General features: G+C 55.8%; 1 protein-coding gene across 6 annotated transcripts in view; it reads left to right on the top strand.

Annotated features, from left to right (window-relative positions):
- ASTN2 (astrotactin 2) overlaps positions 1-12,858 on the top strand; it is a 730,659-nt gene that overhangs the window by 194,383 nt on the left and 523,418 nt on the right. The gene's annotated exons all lie outside the window — the stretch shown is intronic.

Below are 12,858 nucleotides of genomic sequence, written 5' to 3'. Positions count from 1 at the left end.
GTCCCAGCACGCCAAAGAACTTAGGGAGGGGAGGAGCCTTTGCACTTCCGGAACACCTGGAAGTGGCGCGAAGCTGCAGGACTTCTGTCCACCCCGCGGGAAGCCGGCACTACCTCCATTTTCACTGGAGGTAGGTAGTGGGGCTTCTCGGGGGTGGGAAGGAAATGGGGGGGCCTCAAACGCCTCGCGACCGACTGGTCGAGGCCCGCCCGGTTGGTGACCATGGCTCTAAGGGTATGTCTACACTAGCTTGTTAGTTCGAGCTAGGTAGGGTAATTAGGGCAACTGGAGTTGCAAATGAAGCCCGGGATTTAAATATCCTGGGCTTCATTTGCAAGTTCCCGGGCGCCGCCATTTTTAAATCCCCTTTAGTCCGAACTCCGTGCCCGCGGCTACACGCAACACGGAGTAGGTAGTTCAAATTAGAGATCCTAATTCGAACTACCGTTACTCCTCATTCCACCTGAATTGCCAAGGAAAATCTTGGTGCATTATGGCCAGATCCTTAGAATTATTTAGGGACATAACTTCCATTGATTTCATGGATCTAGGCCTTTGGGTAGAAAACCTGCCATTTCGTTGTTCTGCCTTTCCTGCATCACCTCTCTCCCCGTCAGCCTGGTCCCCCAAGCCACTTAGCAGCAGGCAAGCAGGTCTCAGAAGTCACAGCCAGGCAGGGAGATGCTGTCCCAGCTTTCCGGTGAGTAGTTTAGCACACAAGGAAAATGGTTCTTGGAGTTCTCGCAAAGCAGCTTTGTGACAGTGTAGCTGCTGGGGCTTGTCACCAGACGGCAGATGCCAGTAAGACTGAAGCTGCCACAAAAGACTCTTTCGAGTGTCAGTCCCCAGCTGTAATTGCCATGGATGGTGAAACAGGCGAAGCTCCGGCGTCCCCAGTGTGCTCCAGCCCCTGCTATTCCTTTTCCTCTCTGGCATGTAGCCTGGCTGCTGCCGTCCATGACAGTGATTGATTGGCAGATAAGGGTGCCTGTGCCCTTAGGTGTGTCACCTTCCATCCAGCAGGGCTTTGGGGTGAGGCAGAGCAGTGAGAGAAGCTCCCCTGTCATTAGGAATCCACATGCCCCGGGCAGGGCAGCCCAGGTTGTTAGGATCAGTGGCTTTCCCCCTGAAGAGAAGCATTGTTCTCCCTGCATGGAGCTTTGTGTTCATTTGAGGGGGGGAGCATAGGCAACTCGTGGTAGCACCCAGGAGGTGCCCTGCCCCCTAATGCCTCTGCCAAAATGCTAATTGCTAAATGGGGTGCCTCCTCGTGCCCACTCGTCCCTCTGGGTGGCCCTCCCCACACTCCCTTTTCCCCAAAGCAAGGTGGACACAGCGTAGTGAGCCAAGTGCCCCACAGCATGCTTCCATGGTGCCTTGCAGCTAAGCAAGTAGAAAACCACCCCCAGCCTCCTTCCCCCGCCCCCCTGCTACCTGAACTGCTGAAGTTGGAACAGGGCAAACAAACACAGGAGCGATGCGGGGAGTGACAGCTGGCTGGGAGCACATCGGAGCGATAAAAATTAATGAAATTACAGGTTCTGACCTGATATCGGGCTCTGCTGTGGATAGATAAACAGCAGGGCAAGGATGAGATGTTTATTTTTCCCAGGCAGCAGACTTTAATCTGGACACATCATACACTCCCATTAACATGATAAGCAGCATGCAACATCATTTTTTATTTAACCCCCTCCCCAAGCCTCACAATCCCACTGCAGACCTAAAATAAATGAAATTAGAGCTGCAGTGAGAGCAGAACTGGCCTGGTGACACTGAAGAGAACCCAGGTGAATTTAGACAGAAGGAAGTCTTGCTGCAATATGAGCAGAGTTTATTTTTAAGCCAGGGTATCCTCTGAGAGATCTCATTAGCCAAGTAGATCATGTTTGGATAGTGAAGGGGGGTGATGGGAGGGGATGTGGGAATGAGGAGAAACTGTGTCAGTGGGATGGGGTCTTGCCTGCATTCAGCAAGAGAGCAGGCCAGGACAATTGCTGCTGGGCATTACATTGTAAGCTCCGAAGGTTCGAAATGCTGGCACTCTTGCAGGGTGCATCTCTGGGTTCTGTATTTTCTTTAGGGAGTTGGTATGACTACGCAGTGGTGTATTTGGAGGGGTATTTTTATTCCCCTCCAAAATGGGATCTTATTAAAATTGGGCTTCTGGCTTTTGGTTGCTCACCTCTTGAAACCTCCACCACCTTCTTCTTGATATTTCAGTTCTTTCCCTTTGCTGTCACTCTATGGCCCCGTCTTGACTCTTAAATGTACTGCATCTTTCCAAGAAGAGGAGGTGCCGATATTGCTTGTGATTTCTGCCCTTTCATACCTCCACTTAGATGATGCCCAGAAGGTCCTTCCCAGGGGGAATTCCTAGTTCAGTTGCTGTGGTCTTTTAATACCTTTATCTCTTGTGGCTGCCAATAGCTCTCACCTCTACAGCAGCAGGAGCATTCTGTTTCTTGTTGCTGTTACATTGTCCAGCCAGGTGATAACCAATGGAGGGTTCTGCTCTCACTGTGATTGGAAGAGATCTGTGGCAAAAGGATTTTGAGTCCAGTGCATCGCTGGGAGCAAGATTGGACCCTACGATGTGGCAGAGAAACTGCATCAGTGACTGGGGGAACGCAAATGAGTTTGATTTAACGTTAAAGGTGACCTGCAAAACAAACGTGAGACTGGAGTGAGCCACAAGCTTCTGTGCCAGATGTCCTGTAAAGAAGGTTGGGGTGGGAGCAGGGGCAGTCAGCACAGAAATAAGATTTTAATTAACTTTGAAAATGTCCTCTGTGAAATCTTCCTGGTACTTGCTAGTTCACTGAAGAGAGCCCAACATCATGAGAAGTCAGAGATCAGACATCATGGTGAGGAGCTCTATAAAAACACCTAACCAGGATGGAAGAGAATTAAAATGTCAGAATTGTTACTTTAACCTGCCATCTGTTTGCTCGTCAGTGCTGACAGAGATGCTGGCTGCAGTCCCACGTTTTGAGGAGTCTTCCCCTCTCCAGTGTGAGCAGCCAGTAGGTCAGAAGGGTGTGAACTCTTTGCTTGAACAGGTTCTTCTAAGAGCGGAGGGAGACAGAATTGCTGCATGATCAAAATTCAATTGGCATTAGAGGGTGTTTAGTAATCACAGCCCCGGAGGGGGGGGGCAGCTGTTTTTTTCAGTAGCAGTCAAAGTTCTTGACTTGTGCCTCCAGTAATTTTCAGGCCTGCCTTCCTGCCCACTTCACAGGCATCAGAACATAAGTGTCACTTGCAAGCCCAAAGCACAGAAATGAGCTGTTAGCAGAGATCCAATGGGTTGATAAGTCTGTTGACAGCAGGGGTCTAGAACTTCTCTCCTGGGTTGTGTGTCTGGGTTTGGTTCTAACCCAAGGTGTTGCCTTGTAACAACTGTGTTTATGTAACTCTTGTGGAGGGGAGAGAATACTTGTCTTCTGGCTATTTGCAAGGCATGTTGTGTTTCTGATCAGGGAAAGGAGGTAACCATTTAGCACATAGCACGGGGCAGCAGGGATGGCCCAAAGGTTAGTGTTGGCTCAAAGCTGGAAAATATGGGGTCAGTTCTCTGTTCCGCTACAGATTTTCTGTGTGACCTTGGGCAAATCACAAAGTCTCTCTGGGTGTCAGTCCCTCATCTGTGCAATGGGGTTAATAGCACTGCCCTGCTACCCCGCGGTGTTGTGAGGAAGAATACACTCATGGTTGTGATGCGCTGCGATATTAGGCTAAGGGGACCATATCAAGAAAACAGGTAGCTAGACAGAAACTTCATGCATGCACCTGTGAACAAAACTGAGCCAAGTTAATACTCATCTGCCGATTTCAAAGTGCAGTACAAAGGAGGCCTCCAGAATCCCAGTCCAGCACCCAGTTCACTTGGCCATATGTTGTGGTGCCAAAGTGCACCCTTGGGGATGCAGTGGGGCATGGTCCCAGCAGTCTGCAAAGCTCAGTGGCAGGCCAAAGACTTGGGAGCTTGTCCGGAAGAGGCTGGGAAGCTGTGGGACAGGGACAGGTTTTCTCTGAGTGCACAGGCTTTGTTCCTCAGCTGGACTCTCTGCTGAGTGGGAGAGTGCTCTCCTCAATCGCACTGGGAAGACAAAACGCTAATCAGAGGGGAACAAAATAAAAAATGCTGGTTCCAGTTTTTGCTGGGCTGAATGGGTGCGTGGCCACCTGGCTAAAAGGGCACAGAGCATCAGTTTCATGTCTCTGCATCTTGGAACTCCACCCAAATCTGGCAGCTACCAAAAAGGCCCAGGATGTGACATTTGACCAGGCCTGCAGTGGATCCAGTCCCTGTGTAGTGGGGCTAATGGCACTGCCCTGTCTGTATTTTATAAGCACCATTTACAGACATGGTCAGAGCGCCCCCATGGATGGCGATTAGAACATTCAGAACAGCCCTTTGATTCCCGGTTAAAACATCCCACTACAAATTTCAGCCTAGGGGGAAAAAATGGCCTCTGTGGGATAAGAAGTAGGCCCAGTTCATCAAAGCATTAAAGCACGTGCTTAGCTGCCTCTGCTTAGCAACGCTCTTCCAGGCTTCACCCAAATCTGCAGGAGCTAAGCTGAGGCAGAAGCGCTTTTCTGAATAGAGATGGTCTCTAGAATCGGGTCTTCATTGCAAGGGTTATAATGGATGACATGCTGGGCCCTTTAATTTTGTAGCTACGCTGCTGGGGCTTAATGCTGCTTTGTGAGGGAGGCTGTTTTAGTTTGAACTGGCTGAAGGAAGCGTCTGCTTGCCAGATACGCTCACGGGGTCCTAATTAAGACGTCAGTTGCCTCTCCGGCTTGAGTGGACAGCTCCTGTGCTGGGATTGGGGTTTCTCCCTCACCCCCTGCAGTGAACTCGATTGGATCAGTCTCCAGTTTGGGTCGCCCTGGGGACTTGGAGCACAGCTTCTGGTTTAGCCCAGTGGGAGGGCTGAGTTCTACAAGCAAAACAAATAGAATCGGGCAGAAGGAGGCTCTCTGCCCCCCCGCCCCACTCCCCCGGAACAAGCCAAGTGGGAGGAGAGGCGTCTCAGTAGAAATGAGGCATGCAGTGTGGAGGCGGGGGAAGGCTTGGGGATCTGGCGGGCTGTTAGCGCTGCAGGGCCGTGTTGACTCCTTCTCCCAATGGTCCATTAATCACAGGGGAATGGGCACAGGCTGCCGGGGTAGTGGTGTGAACTGTGAAATTGGCGTCCTCCTTGCTAGCCTGGAGCAGGGGAATCCATTTCACAGCCTGAGAGCTGCGGTGGGGACAGGAGGTAAAGTGGGCGTCACTCTGGTGGAAATGCAGACCCCCCCCCCCAGGCTGTCCGATACTGTGCCAGAGGCTGGCTAGGGCCTGGCTCTTATGGGGACAGAGGGAGAAAGTGGCAGAGGGTGAACGGGCTGGCAGGCTGGAGAGAGCAAGTGTGGGCACATGGCCGTGGGCGTGCTAATGGGGGGAGGAGGGCCACTCGGTGGCAGGGCGGTAAGGGAGGGCTCAGCTCACTTAGTAAAGCAGTGTCTGAGGGAGTAGGGAGTGTGTCTGTGTGCCCACCCCTCCTCTAATCCTTCCTGCTGTGAGGAGGGGAAGGGGGGGGTCACTGGGAAAGGCACTGCCTTCCTTGGTCCCGCTGCCACAGGCCTGCTGGGGGAGTGCTTGGCTCCTGCTGAGTCGGCTTTGCAGGGCTGCCGCTGAGCTGGCGTGTCCGTCGGCCACATCTGTGTCATGCTGGGTGTGTGGCTAATGGCTTCATGGCGGTCGGAGCAGCTCTGTGCAGTCCAGCAGGGATTTGCCATGTCCCTCAGCAGGTGCAGCTGAGAAAATGCTTAGAGCTGGCATTTCAAGGAGTGTACCTCCCCCCCCCACACACACACCTGGTACCCTTTGGTAATGGTATGTGACACAGAGAGTGGGCGGGGGGAGGGGAGCAGTGGCAGGCAGGTTGCTGCTGATGTTAATCTCTTGGGGTACGTCTACACTACAGCGCTAGTTCGAACTAACTTAGTTCGAATTAGTTAATTCGAACTAAGCTAGTTCGAACTAGCGCATCTAGAACTAAAAACTAGTTCGAACTAGCGTTTTGCTAGTTCGAACTAGCGCGTCCACACTGATTGGACGCAGGGGGGCATTTAAGGGCAGCTGAAACCGGTTCTGGCAGGGCATCAGGTCAGCAGTTGCTTTGTGTGGCTGCTGTCTGAGGCTATCTGAGGCTCGTGCTTAAAGGGACCCCCCCTGGACAGCCGGTTCTCAGCTTTTCCTGCTTGCTTGCCAACCTCGCCGAGGGACAGCAAAGCGTCGGTCTCTGTGCCCGTCTGTGTCGGTGCTTCCCTTCGGGGGGGACCGCCGCAGGTGGCAACATGGAGCCACGGCTCGCCCTGCACCTTCTGGTGCACGTTCTGGACTTGCTGCTGCAAGCCTGCCAGCAATGGCTCGAGGCTGCCTGGCACCACCTGGGGAACGTCAGCCCCCTGCCTCTCCGCCTGGCCGCCCTGGGGGCCGTGGAGGAGCCGCGGCGGCGCCCCGGCACCGGTGTGCCCCGCCGCATCTGGCGTCTGGACACCAGCAGCGACTGGTGGGACCGCATCGTCCTGGAGCGCTGGGACGACCGACAGTGGACCCAGAACTTTAGGATGAGGAGGGACACCTTCCTGGAGCTCTGCGAGTGGCTCGCCCCTGCCCTGCAAAGAAGGGACACTCGCATGAGGCCCGCCATCCCCCTCCAGAAGCGGGTGGCCATCGCCCTCTGGAAGCTCTCCACGCCGGACAGCTACCGATCCGTCGGGAACCAGTTCGGCGTGGGGAGATCCACTGTCGGAGCAGTGCTCATGCAGGTACGGCGCTCGTCGGCCACCGAGCCGGGGGGGAGGGGGGCTGCGAGGAGGGGATGGGCCGCCCCAGGGACAAAGGGGGGGGCGGGAGGAGGCGAAAGCGCCCCGCACCGGAGGGGTCGGGCTGTCCCGGCCGTACTACACGCCGCCAGGGGGGTTGCTTCCGGGAGTGGGGCGCGGGGCACTGCCAGGGCACGCACGCTCCCAGCCACCCGGGCGCCCCACTGATTGACGCTTTGCTGTGTCTCTCTCCGCAGGTGGTCAAGGCCATCAACCGGGTGCTGCTCCGCAGGGTGGTCCGCCTCGCCAACCCGGATGCCGTCATCCGGGGATTCGGCGCCCTCGGCTTCCCCAACTGCGGGGGGGCCATCGACGGGACGCACATCCCCATCCGTGCCCCGGAACACCAGGCGTCCCGGTACGTGAACCGCAAGGGGTACTTCTCCGTCATCCTGCAGGCCGTATGTGACCACCGGGGACAGTTGACGGACATAAATGTGGGCTGGTCCGGCAAAGCACACGACGCCCGGGTGTACCGGAACTCCTCCGTGTGCCAGCGGCTGCAGGACGGGACCTTCTTCCCCGACCGCCACATCAGGGTCGGGGACGTGGACATGCCCGTCTGCCTGGTGGGGGATGCCGCCTACCCACTGCAGCCCTGGCTCATGAAGCCCTACACGGGACACCTCAATCCCTCCCGCCAGGCCTTCAATAACAGGCTGAGCAGGGCCCGCATCGTGGTGGAGGGGGCCTTCGGGCGACTGAAAGCCCGCTTTCGATGCCTCCTCACCCGTCTGGACCTGGCCGAGCACAACATCCCTCCCGTGGTGGCGGCATGTTGTGTGCTCCACAATTTGTGTGAGCGGAAGGGGGAGGCTTTCTTGCCAGCCTGGATGGCTGAGGCTGACCGCATGGCTGGACACTACGGTCAGCCCCGCACCGCCGCCGTCCGGGAAGCCCAGCGGGGGGCCATCCGGATCCGGGAAGCCCTGCGGGAGAGCTTCCAGGTGGAGGAGGAGGAGGACTGACCTCTCCCTGCATGCCCCACCGGGGCCTTCTTCCACCCTACCCCCCCCTTCCCCTTTCCCCTCCCTACCTACTGTCAAATAAAGACACCTGTTTTTCCAACAAAAACGTCTGTTTATTTCACAGAACTGGGGTGGGGGAGGGAGGAATGAAGGTGGGAGAAGGGAGGGGGAAACCTGGGACGAGGGAGCTGGAAGGGGAGGGGAGGGAAGGGAGGAAGGGAAAGGAAAGCTCAGGGGTGGGAGTCTGGGTGCCTCTCCCGTCTCGCCACACTGCGGGTCCGGGGGCGTCGGTGGGGAATGGTTGTGGAGGGGGCGGCAGAGAGGACAGGGGGTGTGGAGGAAGCAGGAGCGGAAGCAGGAGGAGCAGGAGGAGCAGGAGGAGCAAGAGGGGGAGCAGGAGGAGCAAGAGGGGGAGCAGGAGGAGCAAGAGGGGGAGCAAGAGGGGGAGCAGGGGGAGGAGGAAATGGAAAGCGGTCTAGCAGGCTCTGGAGGTGGCCTCGCAGGGCACGGCCCTGCTCCTCCAGGGCCTCCAGACTCCTCTGGCGCAGCCTGAGGTCCTCCTGGACCCAGTGGTCCTGGAGACGGAGCTGTCGGTCCAGGAACCGGAGATGCCGCCTCTGGTAGTCCTCCTGGTTCCTGGCTGTCCTGCTTGCCCGGGCGCGGGCGGCTGCTGCAGGCGGTGTGGTGCGCCCTGCAGTCCCCGGTGCTGCAGCTGTGGTGCAAGAAGACCAGCGGTCAATTACCCCAGGGGCCCAGGTGTGTGAAACCCAGCTCCCCTCTGCAAGGCCAGGGCCCCTGCAGGATCCCCAGCTGCTGCTCCGTGGTGGGCAAGGCCCAGGCGCACGGTCCCGGGGCTCCCTCTCGCCCCAGCCCCCCGTACACATAAGGGGAACACGAGGGTACTCACAGGTGGACGCCTCCCCGGCCTCTGATGATGCAGGCGAGCGGCTCTGTGGGGTGCCTCGGGGGTCCCGGGTCCTGGGAAGGCTGGCAGCAGGCTCCTGGCTCTCAGAGCCCTCTTGCTCCTCCTCGGTGTCCAGGAGCGGTCCCTCTGCCCCGGGGTCAATCACGTCCCGGGGGGCAGGGACGGCATGAGCCCCCAGGAGGCGGTCCAGGGCATGGAAGTGGGGGCAGGCCTCCGGGTCAGCCCCTGGCTGGCAGGCCCGGGAGTAGGACTGCCGCAAGTCCTTTATTTTGCAGCGCACCTGCTCCCGGCTGCGCTGGTGGCCCCTGGCGGCCAGGCTGGCAGCCATGCGTCCATAGACGGCCGCATTCCGGTGGCTAGTGCGGAGATCGTGGACATTGGAGGCTTCCCCCCAAACCTCGATGAGGTCCACGATCTCCGCACTTGACCAGGCGGGCGCCCGCCTTTTGCGCCCCCGGGCAGGCTCCTGGGAGCCGCCAGGCTGATCGTGGGGAGCAGTGGAGGGCTGGGAGCCCTCGGATGGCTGGCTCATTGTGTGGCAGGTGCAGGCTGTGCAGGCACGGGTGCTTGCAGCCTTGCAACTGGCACAAAGTGAGTAGCCAGCCCGTGGCCCTTTAAGGGCTCCGGGGCCGGGAGGGGGGCAATAGAGTTTCCCTGGTGTTGGCCAGAGTGGCCACCAGGGAAACCTGGGAAGCCTTAGCCTCCCACTAGTTCGAACTAAAGGGCTACACAGCCCTTAGTTCGAACTAGCTAGTTCGAACTAGGCGTTAGTCCTCGTAAAATGAGGTTTACCTAGTTCGAACTAAGCGCTCCGTTAGTTCGAATTAAGTTCGAACTAACGGAGCGCTAGTGTAGCGCATAGGAAAGTTAGTTCGAACTAACGTCCGTTAGTTCGAACTAACTTTCTAGTGTAGACATACCCTTGGAGGCTGTGACATAGTGGGGAATATATTCACTCTGTTCATGTTGTTATGTTGTGTGTGATTTCTGCTGTTCTGTTGTAACCCTGTGTGCGTGCCTCAGTTTTCCTGGGAACTGCACCGGTTCCTGGCTGGGGATGGGAATGTTGGGCGTGGCTCTCACTGGGGTGGAGGATTTCCCAGGCTGCCCCATCTTATCACGTCCACAACAAGCACAAGTGGACACATGCGGAGGCACTGGTTTAAATGGAATAAAATCCCACCTTCAGCTCCATCAGGACAGCTTTGGGAGCAGGCTGAAGGGCATCCGGCTCATTTCTAAGCACATGCAGCTCTCCATGAAGTGCCAGCAGTAGAACGAGGTGAAAATGTCCCCACAAAGCCCCAGAGCACCTGAGTCGGTTTTCATCTCAGGTCTTGTAACAAATTAAAAACTCCAAGAGCCCTGGCAAGGCTGTAAGTTCTTGGTACCAGGGACTGTTATTTATGGTAGCACCTCGCACGATGGGGCTCTGTCCTGGTTGTGCTACCACAGAATAAACAATAACGAGTAACTAGATGGTGGGAGTCAGTCAGGCGGACCTGGTCTGGTCTGGTTTCACAGTCACAAGATGGGTATGTCTGGTGTTGCTCAAAGTGACATACCTGTGCTAGCTCTGAAAGAGCTGGCATGCTAAAAATGGAGCATAGCTGCAGGAGGACAGTACACACCATCTGAGAAGCTAGGTGTGTACTCGGCATGGCTACAGTAGTTCCTCACACTGCTCCAGTGAGGTCAGAGATAGCGGGGGTACATCTCCCCAGGTTTGGATTTACACCCCTGCCTCGAAATGCAGGCATTCCCTAACGACAGTTGCGAGGCCTCATTAATAGTCTGCCGAGAAGGTTCCATGTGTAAACTGAAGCGGCGTAACCTCTCTGATGGAATCAGCAGCTCTTAACTGGAGGTCTGTGGGGGGTGGGGGAAGGGAGCCATGTCAGACCCTGGCGGCTGGTTGGGAGGCTGTGGTGGTTTCGTGTATGAGAGAGATAACAATGAATTCCCTGGGTGTCTGAAATGCTTTTCATCCAAGCAAAATCAGAAATACATGGATGATAAGCTGTGAAATGTTGGCTATCCAAAGAAAGCAAGCTGTCGGGAACTATATAAATATAAATCCCAGGCTGGCATTGTTCATCGCTTTGTACATAACTATGAATGTTTGATAAAGCATTTATATTATTTATGGCTCCGTCGTCGCTGCTAGCTAGGTCGTAGGTGGATTGTTGACTAGGATTGGCTCAGAAATGTTCTTGCCCTCATGCAAAAAATGGTAGGCCATGCCCACAGAGGACAGAGCGTACCCTCTGGTAGGTCTGTGCTGCTTCTGGGAGCAAGGCTTCCCGCCTGACTCCCAGCCTTGTGTCGGAGGGGCTCACGCCAGCGAGGGTGTGGGGGTGCAGTTCAGGTGCTCCAGCCGGGGCAGTGAGCATGGATGGGGCCTTTTCGCTCTCTCATTACTTCCCTTTGGGGGTCAAGTTGCCAGGAGCTCTTAAACACCCTGTGTCAGCCCCTTGCTTCAGGCACAGTCTTGCAAATCAGAGAACACTAGGTCTGAAAGGGACCTCGAGAGGTCATCGAGTCCAGTCCCCTGCCCTCATGGCAGGACCAAATACTGTCTAGACCATCCCTGATAGACATTTATCTAACCTACTCTTAAATATCTCAGTCGTTCTTAGGTGGTAAATTATGTTGACGGGAGCGGCCAGGCCAATTCCAGCAGCATCTGCTTGGCTCCCTTTGCTTCTCCTCCTCCTGTCAGACCTGTTTCCCTCGGGTGTCGCACAGGGACTGCGTCCGTCTTGTCAGTCAGCTCCTCAGGATGATGGATGGAGACAAGTGTCTGCGCTGATGATGTTAGATCTATCGGCAGCTTTGGGGGCCATTCATCACGAGGCAGCGAGTGACCTACAGGAAGGACCCCGCAGGAGGGAAAGCAGTGCTAAAACGTGACTCCATGGAGGGTCCCAGGGAATCTTGTTGGGCAGCGACTCCCTCTTCTAAGGTGCTGCTCCGTTCTGGTGCCCCTCTTGCTTTGTGGCTTTCCCGCAGGCTAGGCGGTTGTAAGGCACGTCGCAGATGCAGTGTGGCTGCTGCTGCTTAGATTGGGCTTCCTCTGGTAAACAGCCGCGTCCTTCCTCTCCCTCTTCCTCTGTCTGAGGAAGGGGTCTGCATGATAGCTCGGTCAGTACAGCTACGTCCGCCTGAGAGATGCAGCTGTGCTGGCCTATGCCCGGGGCAGACAGTGTTATGTGACTCTAGCTGCTTTGCTTCCTGGGGAGGTGGATTAACCACAGCAATGAGAGAAGGCCTCTAGTCTAGTGAGCATCTACATGGGAGCGCTCCAGTGGTGTGTCGACCTGACTCAGTCTGGTTGCTCAAACCAGCTGTGTGTAGGCAGGGGGCAAGCAGCTGGAGGAGTTGCCAGGACCTGTGCCATCTTGTTGAGGGTGGGTATCCACGGCCAGTCGAGGTCGTCTCTGAGCTGGGGCTCCTTTTAATTCTGCATTGGCAGCGGTGGGCACAGATGCTTTCACTGGCCAGGAGATGGTGCCTTCTGCTGAGATAGGGCCCTCGCCAGGGGGGAAGTGATAGAGCTGCAGTCCTTTAGCGTAGCTTTGCAGATCCCCCCGTGATGCTCCAGCTAGTGCGGAATAGATCTCCCTGCTTTCCAGATGCAATAGATGAGAGACAAGAATGCGCGCACCTGCTCCACGGGTTCTTGCAACTGTTCGTCTGCTGCAGCTGATAAAGTCAAAATAGAAAATCTTCCAGCCACCCTAGGATTGTTCTCCAGTGGAGGTTACTCGTATTCCCCGGTGTAGTTTTAAACATCTGGAACAATTTGGTTTCTACCATTTCCTATGGGAGAATGTTCTTCCTCTTTGAGCATCAAATAGATCTCAGCATTTAGGGGAGTTTCTCTTGACATTGCCACTTTTTCATGCTTTAATTTTGAAGGTACTTGCCAACTTGCCCTCTAGGAGGAGTATGATCTCCAGGCGTATCCTAAGTAAGAATCTTACCTCCGAATACACAAATCACCTCTCTTTAGGTAACCAAGCCACCTGTTTCCTGTAACTCAACCTCCCGCCTCCCACTCCCCCCCCCCCACCCCAG

Source organism: Pelodiscus sinensis, chromosome 22 (genome assembly GCF_049634645.1).
Source record: "Pelodiscus sinensis isolate JC-2024 chromosome 22, ASM4963464v1, whole genome shotgun sequence".
Taxonomy (NCBI): Eukaryota; Metazoa; Chordata; order Testudines; family Trionychidae; genus Pelodiscus; species Pelodiscus sinensis.
This window is presented reverse-complemented; position numbering and strand designations above follow the sequence as displayed.